Source organism: Notamacropus eugenii, chromosome 6, assembly GCF_028372415.1.
Source record: "Notamacropus eugenii isolate mMacEug1 chromosome 6, mMacEug1.pri_v2, whole genome shotgun sequence".
In the NCBI taxonomy this organism is placed as follows: domain Eukaryota; kingdom Metazoa; phylum Chordata; class Mammalia; order Diprotodontia; family Macropodidae; genus Notamacropus; species Notamacropus eugenii.
Genome location: NC_092877.1, coordinates 18817050 through 18837748, shown reverse-complemented (window position 1 = coordinate 18837748; position 20699 = coordinate 18817050). Strand labels below are relative to the sequence as shown.

General features: G+C 41.2%; 1 long non-coding RNA gene across 4 annotated transcripts in view; it reads left to right on the top strand.

Annotated features, from left to right (window-relative positions):
• The window catches only part of LOC140510507 (uncharacterized), a 40007-nt gene extending 26758 nt beyond the window's left edge, over positions 1-13249 (top strand). For 2 of the 4 annotated variants that reach the window (XR_011969258.1, XR_011969257.1), the window contains 4 exons: positions 2851-3108; positions 3629-3738; positions 5979-6092; positions 6875-7548. This is a non-coding gene — a long non-coding RNA (uncharacterized lncRNA). Of the gene's footprint in view, positions 1-2850; positions 3109-3628; positions 3739-5978; positions 6093-6874; positions 7549-11330 lie in introns of those variants that run through there. The other 2 variants (XR_011969256.1, XR_011969259.1) reach the window with 2 other exon arrangements.
• The last annotated feature ends 7450 nt before the right edge of the window (positions 13250-20699 follow it).

Here is a 20699-nt window from a genome sequence, read left to right as displayed (position 1 = left end):
TGTATATATACATATATATGTACACACACACACACACACACACACACACACACACACACACACACATACAAATACAGGTTAGTCTCTGCCCAGACTAAGTGATATGTTTCTTGGGTCAGGGGTTTCTTCCTTGGCTAAGCTGATCCAGGCATAGGACCAATGAATCACAGAACTTTGAAATTAGAAAAGAAGACAGAAATCATCTATCTCCTTTCCTTTCATTCTACCCCCTTAGTGGTGGAGGTAAAAGAGATAGAAATGAGGATGACATTTCAGTTCTGTGCAAAGGAAAAATAGTCTTTTTTTAAGAAAATAAGCTTTTATTAATATCTTTTGTTTTTGCACCACCTACATTTTCACCTGTATGCTTTCCCTTCCTTCTTGCCTCCATAGAGGCATCTTACGTAACAATGAATGGTCTGAAAAAGAAAAAAAAAGGAAGAAGGAAAAGAAATCAACAAAATCAATATATTGAAAAACCCTGACATGTATATGACATGATATGTAATGTTCCATACCCGTGAATCTCTTCAATAGGTAAAAGAGGAAAAGGGGTATATTATTATATTTCTTCTTTGGGGCAAAGCTTGTTCGTTGTCATTTTAAAACATTCATTTTCAGTTGTTACATGGTATGGCTCTTTCCATTTACGTTGTTTTCTGTTGTTAACTGTTGCCCATTTACATTGTTTCTCTCCTTCAGACAATTGTTGTAGCCATAGTTCATATTATTTTTTTGTCTACTTACTTCACTTTGCATCAGTTCAGTTAAGTCTTTCTATGCTTCTCTGCATTCCTCATATTTATCAAAGAAATAAGTTCTCCTTAAGATAAAGCGATAGCTACCACCAGGACAAGTGCAAAGGAAACACCCTGAAACTTGACCTCAGACTTCCCCTTAGATGGATACTGGGAGATAGGGGTCAGATGTCTCATTCAGAAAAAATCAGAGCTTGGAAGAGCTGCAATATTTTTGCCTGCTTGAACGCTTCAGGAAAACAACATGTATCATCAATATCATATTTATAAGTTTTGGGAAAATTCAGAGCTGGCCTCTGAAAGACTTGTTGGTCACTCTTTTCCTTTATCTCTGACAAAGATCAACATGATGATAATTCTAATGATTGCACACAAAACTCCTAAGCAGCTGCCAGCAGCCGATCTCTACTGCCTGTGCAGACCTAATCAAGAAAGTATTCCTCTTTGTGAAAGCCAAACTTTATAGGACCAGGCACACAATCTCCCTTCTTTAGTCAGTTACCTTTTCTTTTTCAGGATCAAAATATTAGATTTTAGGGTTTGTGCGACTAATGTGATAAGAAAAGGTAAATTCCCAGAAAGCAAGGACAGCTGTATTTTTCCTTTGTGCCCCAGGGCCCAATATAGTGTCCGGAGCATTTTAAGCACTTGATAAAATGCTAGTTGATAAGGCCCAGGGGAGGGGGAACTCTCCTGGAAGACAAGTATACCTGGTTTGAAGTCTTACCTCTGACATGTTAGTTGTACAATCACGGTCAAGTCAATGCCTGTCTGAGGGTAGCAGACACTTTGGGCGAGTTTGAATCACCCTATTTGATACTCGACAGAGGATCATTTAGCTAACTTATTGTGTGATCGCATTTATCAAGAAGGGCAGCGAGGTGGGGCAGTAGATAGCATGCTAGCCTGAAATCAAGAAGACTCATTTTTCTGAGTTCAAATCTGGCCTCAGACACTAGCTATGTGACCCTGGGCAAGTTACTTAACCTGTTTGCCTCAGTTTCCTCATCTGTAAAATGAGCTAGAGATGGAAATGGTCAAATCACTCCAGTATCTTTGCCAAGAAAACGCCAAATGGAGTCAAGATGAGTCAGACATGCAAGAAAAAAGAATTAAACATATTTATCAAGAAATCTCTTAGATGCCTCATTAAAGGATAGTCTTTGAGGCTGCACTTTGCTCAAAAAGGTTAATTTTAAAAAAATCTTGTCTTCTCTACAGCTTTCAATACAGAACAATAAACGTTTATTAATCACCTCCCCTGTGCCAGGAACTGTGCTAAGCGCTAGGGATACAATAAATAAAAAGAAAGTCCTTGCCCTCAAGGACCTTACTCTCTAAGGAGAGGGAGACAACATTCAAAAGGATGCAGGAAAGTAGGGAGAATACACATAGGGGTATCTTGTTCCATGGAGTAGGTACCAGACAGAGCAGCAGATGCAAAGTGGAGTGAGTTGAGCCCAGTTTCTGTCCTCAATAAAGAAAGGCATTGGGAGGAGTTTGGTGCTCCTTCCTCCTGCCCTCCAATCAGAGGGCAAAGGAGACTGTGTCAATCAAGACTTGAGTTAGCAGCATGGTGATGAGTTTAGAAATAATGGCCAATCCTGGGAGAGGAGCATCTCATTCCTTGGAGTTGAACCTAGGCAGAGCAGCAGATGGAGGTCATTCAGGCAATGAATCAATCAACAAACATTTATTAAAAGTCTACTATGTGCCAGGCAGTTTTAGATAAAGCATCTACAAAGCCAAAAGCCAAGTTGTCCCTGTCCTCAAGGAGTTTACTTGCTACACCTATAGGCATATATAAAATTCATGCAAGGTAATTGGGGAAAAGACATGAGGAAGATTCAGTCTCTAGAAATGTGTTTGCAAACACATTTCCTGATTGCTCCCTTTTGATTTTTTTTAAAACTAAACATATCTTTGATATATATAGGGATCAATCTCATTAAGATTATACAGAGACAAGAAAATGGACACATGGGCCCATCATTATGGATATGTTCTTGATCATCTTTTTTAAAAAATTAATAATAGCATCTCCATAAAATCACGCTTCTCAGTAATCATTTTGTGTCTTCCAATTTTTCAGATAAATTAAAAATTGAGCAGCAAGATCCTGTTTGCAGAGAACATTATACTCTTTGTGTGAAGCCCCAGAGTATGACAGAACTTCATCAGTGAGGTCTACAACCATCTAGAAGAGCTTGGTCTAACCATCTAAACAGGAAAAATCAAATGGATGAAAAATGCCTATAAATAAGAACTGGTGTTTATATAATGCTCAAAGTCTTGCAAAGCTCTTTTTCTATGAAGTATCTCAACTGATCATCATAACAGGCCCTGTGAGGTAAGTGGTTTGAGGATATCACGCGCTGAAGTGGACACTCTGCTTTCCCTGCTATATGCTAGGAAAAGTAAATATGTTTACCCTGCAGAATGACACATTTTTAGACATGTCATTGTGGGGATTGGCTTTTTTAAGTATTCATATTTGTTGCAAGGTATTTTTTTTTCCTTTTCTCTGGTTTTTTTTCAATTTGTATGGGGGAGGGAGTAAGAGGAATGGGGGAATTAGTGATAGGGTTGAAAAGCAAGGAAGAAAAGAGAGTCATCGAAGCATTGTTTTTAATGCACAGAGAGACCAGATGGAAGAGCAGGAAAAAAAAAACACAAGACAATCAGGACAGCTTTGAAAGTTACATATTGAGTTAATTATGTGCTTAAGAGGAAAAGCAAGTTGCCTATAATGAAGATTCATGGTTTCACGTGCGATCTTCTCCTCCTGTTCTATTTGTATATAGAAACGTTCATTTTATTTGATGTTTGTAAAGTTCAGAATGAAACATCAATATATTTACGTTCTCCAGTGGAAGTACATGAGGATGGTCAGAGCAGGGTCTGCAGAGGAGATACTCTTGATTCATTGCAAAGCCACCCCTGTTATCATCCCTTGCCTGTTATCATTCCAATTTTACAGGTAAGAAAATTGAGGCTTACAGAGGTTTTATAATTTGTCCATGCTAATATAGCTAATAAAGGTTGGAATCAGGATTTGAACTTCTCTCTCATAGCTTCAAAGCCAGAGATCTTTGTACTGTACTACACTGTGTCTATGGTCTAGATCAGGGTTGGGGAATCTGCAGCCTCAAGCCCACATTGGCCTTCTAAGTCCTTGGGTGTAGCCTTTTGACTGAGTCCAGGTTTTACATAACAAATTCTTTTCATTAAGGGGACTTGTTCTGTGAAGACTGAATTCAGTCAAAGACCCAGTAATACATGCTTTATGTTCTACATTCTAAAGTCCTTTGCTGGGCCAACATTCCAAGTTCAATATTCTAAGGTTTCTTCCAGTTTTAACATTCCATGTTGTGTGTTCTAAGGTCTCTTACAACTATAACATTTTATGTTCTAAAGTCCCTTGCAGTCCCTTACAATCCCATGCTGGTTCTGTGGTTATTACAGTACATGAGGTTTGAGGATTTTATACAAAAAATGACAGGTTCTTTACAAAAGAATCTCAACTGTATCCTGGGAGAATTCAATGTGTCTGCCTTTTTCTAGGGTGCTAAGATAAGAGAATATCAGAGAAGCAGGAACAGAAGGGGAGGATGTTGTCTCTTCACTCCAGGGACATCTCTATAGTTTTTCTTCTTTAGATTTTGTTCCCCTTCTGAAATTCTCTTGTAGCTGGAAATTGTAATTAGTTAAATTGAAAGCTACCTGAAATCGCTATCAAGAGAGCTGGATACTGCTCAATGAAAATTCATTCAGACTGTAGTAGGGCTCCAAAACTGAATCCTATTCCATTTTGGAGACCACTTTTCTAGTAGCTGGATATCAACATCCACCATCGGATGTCTCTCTCCACTGTACAGTGCTGAAATCTGACAAAAATCTTCTTTGGTTCTCCTCTGAACTCCATTTGCCCCACTTCTTTCAATTCTGATAAAATTATTTCAAGGTGAATGTGTAATCATCACTAGATTATGACTTAATCTTGTTAGACTTCAGGTGCATTCAAGATAGGTATCTCCCTGACTGGATTCCAGAAAATATCCTGCTCTCATTAGCAACACATTCATTAACACCTCTTAGACCTGACTAAGTCACTCCTATGCTCCCTATTGCCTAGAGGATAATGTTAAAAGTCTAGCATTCAAGGTTCAGTCTGGCACCGCTCTTCCATTACAGACTTATTTCCTGATACTGTCCCTGCCCAGGCTGGGACTTTACTAGTCTGTTCCACAAATGTGCGTGTTCCTCTTTATGCATGCTATTCTCTATATCCGGATTGGCCTTTTTCCTTCTTCCCCTCTAAAATCTCAGCTCAAGTGTCACCCATTCCATGAAGCTGTTACTGATCCTTCTAAGTTGGTAATGACTTTCCCCGCCAGATCTTACATAGTATGTGGCTTTGAGCCACACTCAAGCTTATCTTGAGCTACTATGGCGTTGTTCATCTTTCTGCCTTACCCCCATCCCCACTCAGGTTGTAAATGTCACGAGGACAGGGGCTCTGCTTTATCTAAACTCAGTATCTCCCCAATCCCAACTCCCAGCAACTGCTTTTCAAATAGTAGTCACCTCATGTTTATTGGACTGAATTGTCTAATTGAATTCTGTGTCTGCTCCCCATCTCATTCTGTGTCTTGAGAAAGGGATTTTGAACATCTTAAAACCCGTTATGAATGTGAACTCTTACCATTATTGTTTTCTTTTTATTATGTCCTTTAGTTTTAAATACAGCTATACCTCATTTTATTATGCTTCACAGATATTGCATTTTTTACAAATTTTCAAATTTAAGAGGCAACCTTGCATCAAGCAAATCGATGAGCACCAGTTTTCCAACAGCACGTGCTCACATCATGTCTCTACGTCACATTTTGGTAATTCTCACAATATTTCAAACGTTTTCATTATTATTTCTGTTGTGGTGATCTGTGATCAGAGATTTTTGATGTTACTATTGGAAATGTTTTGGGGAACCACGAACCACACTCAGATAACACAGTGAATTTATTTGATAAATGTGCATCTTCTGATTGTTCCACTGGCCTGTCATTCCCCATCTCCTTCTCACTCTCCTTGGGCCTTCCTATTCCCTGAGACACAAAAATAGTGAAACTAGGCCAGTTAATAACCTTACAATGGCCTCTAGGTATTCAAGCGAAGAATCAATCAATAAGGCAAATTTCATTGCTGTCTTACTTTAAGAAATTTCCGCAGCCATCCTAACCTTCGGCACCCACCACCCTGATCAGTCAGCAGTCATCAACATGGAGGCAAGACCTTCCATCACATTGCAACTTGCTGAAGGCTCAGATGATGGTTAGTATTTTTAACAATGAAGTATTTTTAAATTAAGGTATGTACATTTTTTGGACCTAATAATATTGTACACTTAATAGACTACAGTACGCTGTCAACATAACTCTTATATGCACTGAGAAACCAAAAAATTCATGTGATTCACTTTATTGAGGTGGTCTGGAACTGAACTGCACTATCTCTGAGATGTGCCTATGCCTATATATCCTTTTCATTACTAACAATTACATACTTTTAATTACATCCTTGTAATGATCCCTAAATGATGTGACTGACCTCTTCTTGAGGCTAGGGAGAATTTCCCAGCCCTTCCATCCCAGTTGATAGTACTTTCTTGCTTATGCTGGTATTAGTGTGTGTGTGTGTGTGTGTGTGTGTGTGTGTGTGTGTTTCATTTATCTGTGTACATGTCATTCTTTCCCTCTTCCACCAGTAGAAAGTAAACTCGTTGGGATCAGTATGGTGTGGTGGCTAGAGTTCTGGACCTTGAGTCAAAAAGACCTGAGTTCGAATCCTGCCTCAAATCCATACTAGCTGTGTGACTATGGACCATTTCTGGGTCTCAATTTCCTTACCTGTAAAAAGGGGGAAGTTCAACTCAGTGATCTATAAGGTCCCTTCCTGCTCTATGACTGTTTTACTTCTGTCTTCACATCCCCACAGTGTAGCACAGTGCCAATCCATAATGCCTACTTATACCATGGTAAATTGAATGAAGTGATTTATTACACCATCATTCTTAGTTAAAATTGTTGTTATTTGTTTGTCTTTCATTCTCCAAGAGGACCATAACATCAAGATGATGACATGACTTGCAGTTGACTTTGATTTGACTGAGGGAGGACTGTGCAAGGTCATCAACCTCACTTTATTTTGAGCTCTCTGGGTCCAATGACCTGATATTCATCAGGACAACTGGAGATGGTCCAGGATGCAATGGGAGACCCTGACCTTTTCAGGCTAAGGTCTTATCACGTTCTCACTTTGAGTGAGATACAGCCATTCAATGAAAGGGCTTCTTTAAGGTATTCAAGGGATGGCCCCTTTAATCAAAAAAAAAAAAATCAAAGTAGGAGGGGAAGACTCTCAGGGTTCCTGGGTAAAAGAGAAATAATTACTATTTAGTAATAACTAAATGACTAAACTAAACTAAATAACCTAGTTACCATACTTTCACTCAGTATCCTCTCAAAATGTTTTTTAAATTGTAAATCTGGTTGTGCTCATCCTCATGCAAGAGATAGTCTGGTAGTTGACATGACTATAATTTTTACTATCCACAACCCATACTTCTATAGTGTTTTAAGGTTTACTAAGAGCTGTCCCTACAACAATCCTGTAAAGTTGGTAAGAATTACCTTTCCCATTTGGCAGGTGAATAAATTGAGAATGAGCAAGTTTAAGTGATTTGCTCCAGATTGCGATGCTTAATAAATGTTGGAGATGAGAATTGGAATCCAATTTGTAACATTCTTTCTAGCTGTCATTCCATTATAGTACACTGACATATAGAGATGTTCTTTTTTCCCCCCTTAAAGGGTGATGCATGGGATATTCCAGAATAGGAAATGAAATCAGTCCTTTGGTCCAAGACATTGTAGCTCAAGAAGACACCCATGGAGATGGAAGCTGTTGTATCCTAGCTTGAGATGAGAGGGTGGGGGGCACTCAATATCTGTGAGTAATTAAGGAAAACTTCTCATCTAGGGAGTAGCAGTCCTTTCCTGAGGGGAGATGCAGGGTCCAAATCTGGATCCAAGAGAGTGTAAATCAAATATTCAAGTCAAGCTAGTATATGAGGGTTGCTTCAGAGGGCCAAAAGCAAAGGGAAAATCATTTGAACAAGCCAAGATTCAGGCCAACAAGTTGGGATCAGCAAAGGAGGGAGAATACAGGGACTGCTGGGGAACTGGTTGTACTCCACCTGTCTCCCCAGAGCTTTCAGCAAAGCTGTCTGATTTTCCTTCCTCTTTCCTGTCCTGATGTGCCTTCATGATCATGGTCAAGTCTACCATGTTCTCCACTGACTCCGCCATGCGAGTAAGGCTCAGACAGAACAACCTTCTAGAAGCATCTTGGCTAATTCAGTGACCAAAGTAGCAGAAATGTGCCAGATATGGAAAGACAAGCACAGTCTTAGTAAGGCTAATACAGGAGTTCTTAATGTGGGGTCCATGGACTCCGAAAGAGCCTATAGAAAGATTTCAGGAGATCCATGAGCTTAGATAGAAAATATTGCATTGTTATTTCAACATAATTGGTTTCCTTCATCATGCTATGTATTTTATTTTATACAATTAAAAACATTATTCTGGGGGTGTAGTCAAGATGGTGGAGTAAAAGCAGGGAATTCCCTGAGCTCTCCCCCAAAGACCTCCAAATACCTTTAAAAATTATTCTAAACAAAGCCTAGAGTTACAGAACCCACAAAATGTCAGAGTGAAACAAATTCCCAGCTTAAGACAACCTGGAAAGTTGACAGGAAGGGTCTTTCAGACCTGGCAGGGAATGGAGCACAGTCCAGTGTGGGCTGCACCAGCACAGACCCTGGAGCAGGCCTCAGGGACTGAATCATTGTTAGCTGTGGCCATTTCTAGACTTTTCAACCCACAAATGCCAAAAAGGTCAATGAGGAAAACTCTGTGAGACCTGCGTGAAAGAGGAGCGTGGGGTCTCACAGGTCCAGCCCCAGCTCTAGGTCAGTGGGGGTGGTGGCAGCAGTAGCAATAGAAGCTGCTTCCAGAGCTCTGGGTTCACAGATAGTGGGTGATCAAGCACCTGATACAAAATCCCTGAAGCCTAAGACAATACACCCACCCCCACCCCACTCCCACTGGAAGCAGAGTCCTACCTTAACAAAGAGTTAGAAAGTCAAGTGTTTGGCTTGGAAGATGAGTAAGCATCACAAAAGAACTCAGACTATAGAATCTTACTTTGGTGACAAGGAAGATCAGGGCATACAACCCCAGAGGAGGACAGTGGAGTCAAAGTTTCTACATCAGAAGCATTATTCTGAAGAGGGATCCAGAGGGTTCACCAGAAACCCAAAGGGTCCAAGACACCAAAATGATCCAGAATCCCTACTCAACAATGTGGCAAAGACATTGATCAGTTTTTGTCCTCTATAATGTACATTCTGATTCATAGGGTCTTGGTATCACAGAATCACAAACTTAAAGGTGCTAGAAGGGAACTCAGAGACCACTGAGTTCAAACCCTCATATTACACATAAGGAAACTAAAGGCAGGGAAGTGACTTAACCAAGATGATGCATATAATAAGTATTGGAAGTAGGATTCCAACCCAAGTTCTCTGATCTCCAAGTCATTGCTCTTGCTACCCTGCCATGACCATGCTCTGATTGTTGATGGTAATTCATTGAAGGCACTGAGGCAGAGTTGGAGGCTATGGCTCATTTTGCTGAGGATGCCAGATACATTACAAAGCAGACTGGATGGTTGCTCCTCTCAGGAAAACAATACATCCTGTTCTTTCCCTGTGACTTAGTCAGTTTGCTACTTCTCTCCATCTCCAGGGCATCATTACAAGGAGGAGAGATTACAGTGCTCTAGGGATCCTCTCTCAAGGGTGAGGACCCTAGCACAGGGCTGTCAATGGCTATGGGATTGATGAAGGCAGCTCCTTTTGCTGACCTCCTGCTGGCACCAAAACCAGTTGGCACACCACGTTTCCCAAGGTGTATTGTGCCCTGAGAGAGGGAGCTGAGAGACGCTCTTGGCTACAAGTTCAGCTTTCTAGAGTCAATAAACCCTGTGGTCAGCATAAGACTGCTCTGACTTTTGGATAACAAATGGAGAGGAGCTGCCATTGGGAAGAGAAAGAACAATCGTGTTTTGACAGATGTGACTAAGAGAGAGGTAGACAGACTGTGCTGGTCAAAAAGTAGATTAAGGGGAAGGAAGAAAAATGTTGACCAGGCTGCCTTGGCAAGAGGTGGCACCACCCCATGGAGGTTTTCACTAGGGTGACAAATGGGCTGACCATAGGCCTGGGAGCTGCTTGGGTTATGAAATAAATGCTAAATCAACAGAGCAGCTCTGTTTCATGGAGCTTTCAGAACCAGACTAAGAGCCATCAGTTAGATGCCATTTTAAGGCTTGCAAAGAACTTTCAATATGTATGGTTTGTGTGTCTACCATGAAGGTTATGTTTATGTTCCCATGGGTTATCTAAAATGCTTTTCTCAAGGAGGCATGAACAAATTCCTCTGAAATATTACCCACCTTTCTCCAAGAAAAGCTTTGATTCCTGCCTGGAGAGGAGTCAAAGACTTGGGGCCACAAAGCTGGTTGCAAAGAAAGGGCACAAGTCTAGAAGTGTATCTATCTGCCCACACAAATCTCGTTAGACTAGGGGGTATTATTTTTAATAATAATAATGATAATAGCTAGCATTTATATAGTGCTGAATATGTACTAGGCACTGTGCTAAGCCTAGGGACACAAAAAAAGCAAAAGACAGTGTCTGGCCTCAAGGAGCTTACCAGCTAATGGGAGTGACCACATGCAAATAAATATATACAAAGCAAAGTAATAGGAAAATTAATGGAGGGAACACATTGGAATTAAGCAGGGTTGGAGATGGCTTCGTGTAGGAGGCAGGATTTTAGCTACAATACTGGGACATAGGTGCTGTTATTGCCCCCATTTCACAAATAAGGAAACGGAGGCAAACAGGACCAAATGACTTGCCCAGGGTCACACACATTTGAACTCCAGTCTTCCTGACTCCACCCCCAGTGCTCTTTACGCTGAGTCGCCTAGTTGCCTTACGATTCAAGTCGCTTCTTCCCCTTAAAGGGGAATGGGTACCCAGCTTATAAACAAAGGTTTGACCCCTTCCCACCAAATGCTAGCCACATAAAAAAGCATCACAAAGGGTGAATAAGTCCATTTATCTAGGCAAATAGCAAGCAAAAATTAGCGGTTATACAAATAATACTATACCAGTCAGTACATATTTATCAAGTGCCAACTATGTACCAGGCAGTGGGCTACATCATGGAGTTACAAATAAGAAAATAAAGAGAGCCTTTGCTGTCTTACATTCCCAAGGAGCTTACGTTCTAATGGGGGAAGACAATACACAAAAAGAAATTGAAAAACGGGGGCAAGGGAGGAAGGTACCCTGTGCTGGGACATGATAAAAAAAAAAATGTGAAGTAGTAGAGCCAGGTGGGAAATGAGATGACTGACCAGACTCTTCTTTAAATGCAGGTTTGGGTTGGAGCTCAGCACCTAGACCTCCAATCAGAGGGGTCCCAGGAGCAAGGAGTACTGGCCAAGTATGAGTACCAACGTTGGCCATTCATAAGTGTGACGTGCATGAACTCATACTGGAGAGAGTGATCCTAGATCAGCCAAAAGTCATCCAAGGGGAAATTGCCCAAAGTCTCTTGGAAGACAGGCTGGAAACCAAAGACATGTTGAGGAGCCAGTTGTTTTATATCTCTGACTTCTCAAACCTTTTCTCTCCAGGTTTTCCCCCAAAGAGCGTCTAGAACCATATGTGTACTTTTTCAAAGCAAGAAACACAAAAAACAAACTCTGACTTCTACTCCACATATAGTGTTGAGAGGCTTATCTAACAAGCACTCCAATCACACCACCAGGCTTTGACACAGGTGAAACATGCATTACCCCCACCACCACCACCAATAACCTTATTATTGAAAGGAGGGTGCTACATATATTATCATGTCCATTTTACAGCTAAGAAAACTGCGATTCAGAGAGCTTGATTGACTTGTCACACAGTTAGAAAAGGTCAAAGACAAGAGCTGAACCCAGGATGAGAATCTTAGAACTTAGTGGCCCAGTAGTCCAACTCATGTCTTCATATCTGATCTCTCTCTCTCTCTCTCTCTCTCTCTCTCTCTCTCTCTCTCTCTCTCTCTCTCTCTCTCTCTCTCTCTCTCTCTCTCTCTCCACAACTTCCATATCAAGTGGTCAACCAGTCCTTTCTTGAAGATATAAAATATGGGGGAAACCACTGCCTCCCTAGGTGGTCCTATGGCTTCAGGATAGTGCTAATTGTTAGCAAGGATTTCTTACATCAAATCTGTATTTCCATCTTTGCCGTTTCCACCCATTGATCCTAATTTTGCCTTCTGGGGCCAAATGGAGCAAATCTAATCCCATCTTCCTTCAAATACTGGAAGATAGCTATCCTGATCCTCTTGGGTCTTCCCTTCTCCAGGCTAAACATTTTGATTTCTTCCATCCAATTCTCAAACGGCATGAACTCAAAACTCTGGCATGAGCCCAGATCTCTTCTAACTCCAAATCCAACACTTGTCCCACTAAATCATGCTCCTTCTTTGAAAGCATGGAGATTTCAGTTGGTTGGTTTGCTGATCTGCATGTTTGTCTCTTTCTTTTTAAATCATCGTTACAAAAGATGGTTCATGGGGTGGGAGAGCAGGGAGAGATATATTCAGAAATGGAGGTGATCTACAAAAATTAGTAAGAAGATTTTTTTTGTAAAAAGAAAGTTTAGAGATTTCATTTGTATTTTTTCATCATTTTCAGACAGAAGAATTCCGCCCTCAATTCAGGGAAACTCTACCAAAGAGTCTCAATGAATCATAGAATGAGAGATGATATAAGTCAAACACTGCCCCTCCCCCCTTCATTTTACAGACAAATAAACTCATTTCCTGGAGATCTGCTAGTCTGGTTGAGGTGGGCTCAACCTCAAGGTGGAGAATGGAACAAGGCACTCTCTAGATACCCTTTCTAGACTTGTGATCTCATGAAAGCCCAGCCTAGCAAGGTCTAATTGTCAGCTATATTTTACGGTTTTGAAAAAAAAAATCATCTCAGAAGCAAGGTTGAGAACACATAGGAGCTACAAATAGAGAGCTTGTGACATTTAAGGTCACATAGAAAATCCAGTTATTAGCATGCATGGCATTCCCCTCCTTGACCCCAGAAGGAATGTGTAAATTGAAGCATATGGAATGCGAGAGTCTATTCAAATGTTGCATAAATCTGCCTGGAACAAAGCGTCAAATGGGATTGAGGCAAAAAGTAGGAGAGTCTGAAAATGCTCTTTCCAGCCCTATTACATAGATGTGACTGCTAGCCAACTTGGGCCACGAATGCTTTGGAGAACAATAAATTTCCAAAGAATGCTTTGTTTTTATAAATCTTTATATGAGCTGTACCTGGGTGGGGAATCTTTTCTAGACCTCAATTAAGCCCCCAAAGATTAGTTCCAGGGTGGTGGCCTGCTGCTGGGGTCATCTTGGCCTAAGGAAACCTCCAAAGCTGTAAGGATCAGAGCAATTAAAAAGATGAGAACAGTGGTAGGTTAATTAGAATTCACTTCCCCTCCCCATATCTTCTCCATAACTCCCTCCCCCTTTTTCTTTCTTTTAAGTGCCCTTCCTCTTAATTTCTCCCATTATATCTTCCTCCAAATCCCATACCACAAATATGTTGCTTAGTCAAAATATAGAACTGAAAACTAATTTTTGAATTTTTAATGTGGATTGATTAAGGTTTTTAAGCTTAGGAACAGCAAATAAAGTAAAATTGACTATTTTATATTTCTCTTCCTAAGGGGAAAAAATCCTTGGGGTTTTTTATATTTTTAGCACTCCCAGTGTGGAAACAATGCAGACTGACAATTTTTCTGTAACATGGTTTTGGTGAGTTTCCTGGGGGAAATGAGAGTTTAAACTTCTTGTCTATAAGTCAAGAAGACTCATCTTCATGAGTTCAAATCCAGTCCCAGACATTTACTAGCTTTATGACTCTGGACAAGTCACTTAAACCCTGTTTGCCTCAGTTTCCTCATCTGTAAAATGAGTTAGAGAAGGAAATGGCAAACCACTCCAGTATCTTTGCTGAGAAAACCCCAAATGGAGTCTCAGAGCATTGGAAATGACTGAAAATGACTCAACAAAAACAATCATAAAATCGATCATCATGCAGCTAGTATGGATAAGAGTCTGGACATGAACCCAAGTCTTCCATCTCTCTGTTATCCCATGCTACCTTTCTCTTTGTTGAAATTAATTCTACACATTCAACTCAACAACTTAGAGTTGTTGATTAAGGATCTTCTATGTGCAAGATATGGGAGATATAAAAAAAAAAGAAACAATTCATTCCCTCGGTGCCATCCCTTTCTACTGTTTTGTATCTTTTATGGACTTCTGTGTAATGCGAAAAGAAGGGGCATTTATTTAGCATTTACCATGTGCCAGGTACTGTGCCTAAGTTTTACAGATATCTCATCTGATCCTCACAACAGGCCTGGGTGGAAGTGCTATTATTTTCTCCATTTCACAGTTGAAGAAATTGAGGCAAACATAGGTTGAGTGACTTGCCCAGAGTCACACACCTACGAAGGGTCGGAGACTGGATTTGAACTCAAGTCTTCCTGACTCCAGGTCCAGCACTGTCTACTGCAGCTACCCAGCTGCCTCTAAATATCATAAAGAGCTTTTACAGTCAATCTCTTTTAACCCTCACATTTCACAGATGAGAAAAGACCCAGAGAAGTGAAGGCATTTGATCACACAGAGCCAGGATCCAAACATAGGCCCTCAGACTCCCAAGCTCACTCTGCTTTTGTATTGCCTGCCACTCACTCAATCAGCCCTTGAATGTTCTCCACATTCATATCTCTGGGAAGAATGTCCCATTACTCTCAGCCACTTGCCAACCCTGGAGAGCAGAAAAGATGGTGATAGCCTGAAAAGAGAATGGGTCTTGAAATGCCTTGAATAATTAGGGAATGGAAGAGGCTAGGGGTAGTGGTCAATTTTGATCCTCATAGGAAACCAGTAGCTCCAGTACAAATCTCAGCTTGTGTTGGCAAGTGAAGGTCAAATTAGGGCTGGTTGTACCAGGTTATATCACATCCCAGGTCTTCTTGACCCATCAGCCAACAGAGCACTGACCTAGGAGTCAGGATGCCTGGGACCTAATCCTCACTCTGGTGTTAACTAGCCATCTAACCAACAGCAAGGCACTTTTCTTTCTGTCTCTTTCCTCATCTGAACAAAGATGAAGGGGGCATGGAGTAGGGGGGAATAGATAAAGATCAGGGGTTCTTAATTTGTGTGTGTGTATGTGTGGTTGACATGAGGTGAAGTCCATGAACTATTTCTCAGAATGATGTTATTAAATGAATAAAATAAGACATGTAATTATAAAGGAAATCAAAATAAAGCTATCAAAATAGTAAATGAATTCATGGAGCCCATGAAACCTCTCCAGGATCTCCTCGGATCCCTTGGGTTCACTGACCTCAAGTTAAGAACCCCTGGTCTAGATAATCTTTAAGGTCCCATGTAGCACCAAATTAATATTAAATATGCAAGGTCAAAGTCCTAACGAGGGTGGGAATAACTGAGCCTTTATCCCAGGGCACTGAAAGTTAGCAGGCTGTAATAGCACCTGTGGTCCTAAAGCTGCACAGAAATAGAATTAAATACCTAGTTAGCAAAAAGAAAGCTAGCAGATGAATTACCCTTACGTGCTAAACAGTTCCCTCCCAGGTGAGCTCCAGTCCAGTGGGCTGGCCCTGCCCTCCCTTCACACTGTCATGAGATCTGACTTAGAATTGAAGGGGAATCTAGAGGTCATTTGATCCAACTCTTTTTTTTTACAGATTTGGAAACTGAGGCCCAGAAAAGTTGAGGTGAATTTCCCAACATAACATAGGCAACAAATAGCAGGGCTATAACTTGAACTCAGATCCTCCAAAAGGAATTCCCTTTCTACCTCCCACAATGCCTCTCCAATTCTTTTAGCATGGGGTGCCATAGTCTTCCCCCACAACTTCATTCGGGAGAACATTTTGTGCAGCATTTTCTACCCAGCAGAAATGGATGTTTACCTCTTTTGATAAGGAATTGACCCTTTGAGCAGCCAAACAAAATGGAGGGGCTGAGTTTTTGCACTGCACAAAGTGCCTGCTTGCTGGCAGATCACCCTGGGTATGTGGTTCCCTGGCATCAGCAGAAGTGATATCAGAAGAGGAATTTGTAGCGAGCGTTAAAGAAATTGAATCTGATTTTTGGATACAAATGGGATGCCACACTCCTCTGGGCCGACTCCTTGTTCAATGAAGCAAAGGCAGGGAAACATTTCCCCAGTGCTTCATCCAAAGGTCTGATAACTCCCTGACGCCACTGAGGGTAATGATACTCCATGGTTGAGTGGAGGGAAGCTACCCTCCCTGTTGGGCGAGCCAGCCAGCCAGCAGAGCGAGCGGGAGGAAGGAGTGACCTTCCTGATGGAGGTTTGGCAAAGCTCTCAGCCTCCACATGGTCAGTGGCCCTAGGCATGGCAGCATATAGAGAGCAGCTAGATGGAAAGAGGAGATCTGCGAACTGCAGACCTCAGGTCCTCCCCCTGCCAGACACTGGACCACAAATTCAGTTTAATTCAATAAGATTTTAGTCATTCCTCTGGATCCAAGACTCTGTCATTAAAATGACACCCCGTGAATATACCAACTCCTGGTCTTTGATTCTTGGATTCCCTGGATTGTTGCTTGAAATCTGGAAAGGACCTAGGCAGTGTGGTGTAGAAGTTAGGGCACAAGTCTTGGGGTTAGAAAGACTAGTGCTCAAATTCTACACTTACCACCTGTGTGACTCAGGGCTGCAGTCGATTTACTCCTCTGGGACTCGGTTTCCCCATATGTAAAATGGAGTTGAACTCTAATGACCTTTAAGATCCCTTTCCAACCTGAAATCTGTGATCATATGATTTGCTACTGGGGGAGACTGAGGCTGATCTATTGCTTGACCTTGAGAGTTCTGAGCCACAGTAGGTCTGAGCCAATCTGGTATCGATACAAATATGGCTAGCCTTGAGGAACAGAGCCTAAACTGGAGAGAACAGAGAGAGTGCAGCAGTTTCAAGAGATGTGGTGCAGTTAGTATAAACAAGAGTGATTGGGTATGAGCGGGGAGCTATAGAGAAGCACTGAGGATGACATGGAATCTACAAACAAGTTTAATTAGGACATCAATTTTGCTCTTGCGGAGATTACAGACAAAGATCACCATATTAGATAATGTTATATGACATATTCGTTAGAGATATACAAAACCCAGTGCTAGGTGAGGCCTGGGGTGTGGAGGAAAAGGGGAAGGTTTCATGTAGGCACTGGTGTTTATCCAGACTGGACTTTATGGGGTAGGTAGGAATTCAAGAGAAGAAGAGGCAGAGGAAGTACATTCCCAAGACAGAGATAGGAGAGTACAGTGAATGTTTGGGGGACAGAGAGTAATTTTGTTTTCCTGAATGCATGGACAGAGTAGCATGAGGGGAGGCTCAATAGGTGGGGTAATGCCAACAATCTCACTGACCCTGAATGCCAGGTAAGAATATGAACTATCCTTGGGGCCATCAAAGAATCCTTGAAGGCATTGGAACTGGGAAAAAAACTGCATGATAAAACAATGTTATAGGATACCACAATGCTTCCTGATTGCCTGGCAGGCAATTGAGTTCCTGTAAAGCTACAGTGAGCTCATTAAGAAAGAACCTACCTACCACCTCTGCCTGCCAACCATTTCAGCTGGGATAGGCAAGGATATTTTTATCAAAGAGAAGCTAAACACAAAAAGACTGGAATATCAAAGCCTAGTGTTGTGAGGGCCACTCCCCACCCCCCACCCCCTCCCCAATATTTTCAAAGACTTTGGGGACCTACAAGTCTAGGTCAATCTTCCTGTCAGAATGATAAAACCAGGATGCTAACATTCTGTGCCAAGATATAACTTTGTCATCCACAAAATCCATTATAGACCAAAATAGAATGGCCTATAATGATATCATGTTCAAAGGAGAATTAATCTGCTCAGATCCTGGCGGCAAAAAGCAGTCACTACTCAGCATCTTCCATTCTAGTCCCCATTGCACCATCTGTGTGTATGTGTGTGTGTGTGTGTGTGTGTGTATGTGTGTGTGTGTGTGTGTGTGTGTGTGTGTGTGTGTGTGCGTGTGTGGCAGGGAAAGGGATATAGTTACTCATTTCCAAAATCTAGTTTGGGCAATGGGTTTTAAAAAACTCCTGGCACATAATCCACATTGTCCAATGGGACTGAAACTTCCATGGAAGAAAGTATATTGTTTGGCATATATCCTTTGTTGGGCATTCAAAGCTCTTTATAATGTAGTCCCAACTTCCCTTAACAGCCTCTACACAAATTCTGTGATGAACTCTTATGAAAGTTTTACTGTGTCGTTGTTTTTTTTATACACAATACTCCATCTCCCACTTCTGGGCCTTTGCATTGGCTATCCCTCATGCCTGAAAAGAATTCTCCCCTCAACCTCTTAGAATCCCCAATTCAGCTCAAGCAACACATTCTTCAGGAACCTTTTCCTCATGAACCCCACCCCAACCCCATTTGCCTAGTGTCCACTTCATATAGTGTCTACTATACCTATAGATATATATATACTCCATATATATACACCACATATACTCTCTTTCTATATAAAAACACACATATATAATCTATAAAAGTGTGTATATACATATATATATACATACATATATACATATATATATATATACATACATATATACATATATATATATATATATACCCACACATAGGCATAGGGCAGTCTCTCCTTTTCTCTTTATACCCCCCAGCACCTAACCCAGCTACTGGCCCAAAGTAGGCGTTTAATAAATGCCTGTTGATTGATTGATGCTGAAAGAACCTGGAATCAGGAAGATGTTAGTTCAAAGGCCATCCTCCACACTTACAAGCTCTGTGACTCTGTGTGAGGCACTTAACCATTATAAGTCTCAGTTTCTTCATCTGTAAAATGAGGGTTATAATGGCTATTAGTGTTACCTACTTTATAGGGTTGCTTGAGGCTTACATGAAAATTATGCAATATATGCCAATGACCTGTAGATGTTGAACTGCTGGTTATTAGCACTGCTCTGGGAACCATAATGTCTTTCAGATCACTCTTACAGGCTATGGCATTTAGTCCTGCCAAGAAGGAGCCAGGCTAAGAGTTGGGCAGGATGGGCCAGAAAGTGACTTGTGTTTAATCTTATTTTTAGGGAGTTAGTGATGGCATACTCATCCCCAAAATGAGGTTTCCACCCCAAAAGAGATGAATCTCTTTGAATCTTCCTGTTTGCTGCCGTTAGCCTCAGCTTTTCTCAGGGTCAGCCAAGATACATTTGAAGGAAGGTGATGTGTGACATTCTACAGTCATATTAAAATTCTTATTCCACCTGATTTCATTTGCATGTGACCTTGACATTGCTTTTGGTGATGACTCATCACTAATGTGTGGCTGACAGGAAGAGCCATAACCAGGAGGTAGTGGCTAGGGCTTTATCCCTGGGAATAGATATTAAAGCTGAAAACTGCACTAACACTTTTGGGACACACCCACATCATCCTCATCATCCTCATCCTCGTCATCATCATTGTCATTGCCATCATCTTAGTTCCCAATGCCTCTGATTGAAAAACTCTGGCAGTGGAAGGCAGATTAACAAACTGGCCCAAGGTGACATAACTTCCAAGCAACAGAGAAAGAATTGATCCCAGATCTTCCTAACGTCAGACTTGGTACTCCATCCACTATGGAGCAGATAAAGGTCCTCATTACAAAGCTGTGAGGTGAAAGAGGCAGGAGACTTTTTCTACTCAATTCCAGAAAAGAGAACCAGGAATAATGGAGTGGAGCGAGGCAGTATGGTACAGTAGCAGACATACTGGCTCTGGAGTCAGAGGTCCTGCGTTCAGATTCTGCTTCTGAAACTACCCATAGAGCCTTAGGCAAGTCATTTAGCTTCCCAGCTTTCATCCGTTAAGTTGGGGGGAAGGGTGTCAGACTAGATGCCCCTTCTAGCTCTAGACATTGGGAAAAACTACCTACAATTAGAGATATCCTTGAGATGCAAAAGTGTCAGGTAGCACAGGGGCAGGAAATAAATTACGTGATAGTTTAATTATTTACTTAAAAGAAGTAGTAAATTGTACAAAATAGATTTGCAGTTTCACCTTCAATCATCTTTTTTTAAAAATGTTATAGCTTGTATCATTTAATAAATTAAAAATAAAATAAATTTTAAAAAATCTTAAAGTTAAAGAAGTTGACCTCAAGTTTCTAAAAAACATGTGCTCTGCTAGAAAGCATCCCAAGAAGGGACTAAGGAAAATTCAAACCAGCAATGTTCCAGCCAGTAGTGCATTAACAGAAGCCTTTCCCTAAGTGTGCTAGGTGGCACCTGGGCTGCAGTCAGAAGACCGTGTTCAAATCTGGCCTCAGACCCTTCCTAGCTGTGTGACTCTTGGCAAGTCACCTAACCCTGTTTGCCTGTTTCGTCATCTGTAAAATGAGTTGGAGAAGGAAATGGCGTATCACTCCAGTATCTTTGCCAAGAAAACCCCAAATGGGTCAGAAAGAGTCTAACATGACTGAAACACTGAAAGACGACAACAATCGCAAATTCAAAATCCTAAAGTCCAAGATTCTCAAGCCCATGGCACCTAGACCTCAAAGCTGGCACTAAGATCAGGTTCCAAGATCATCAGGCCTGACTCTAAGGTTACTAGGACCACTGGCCCT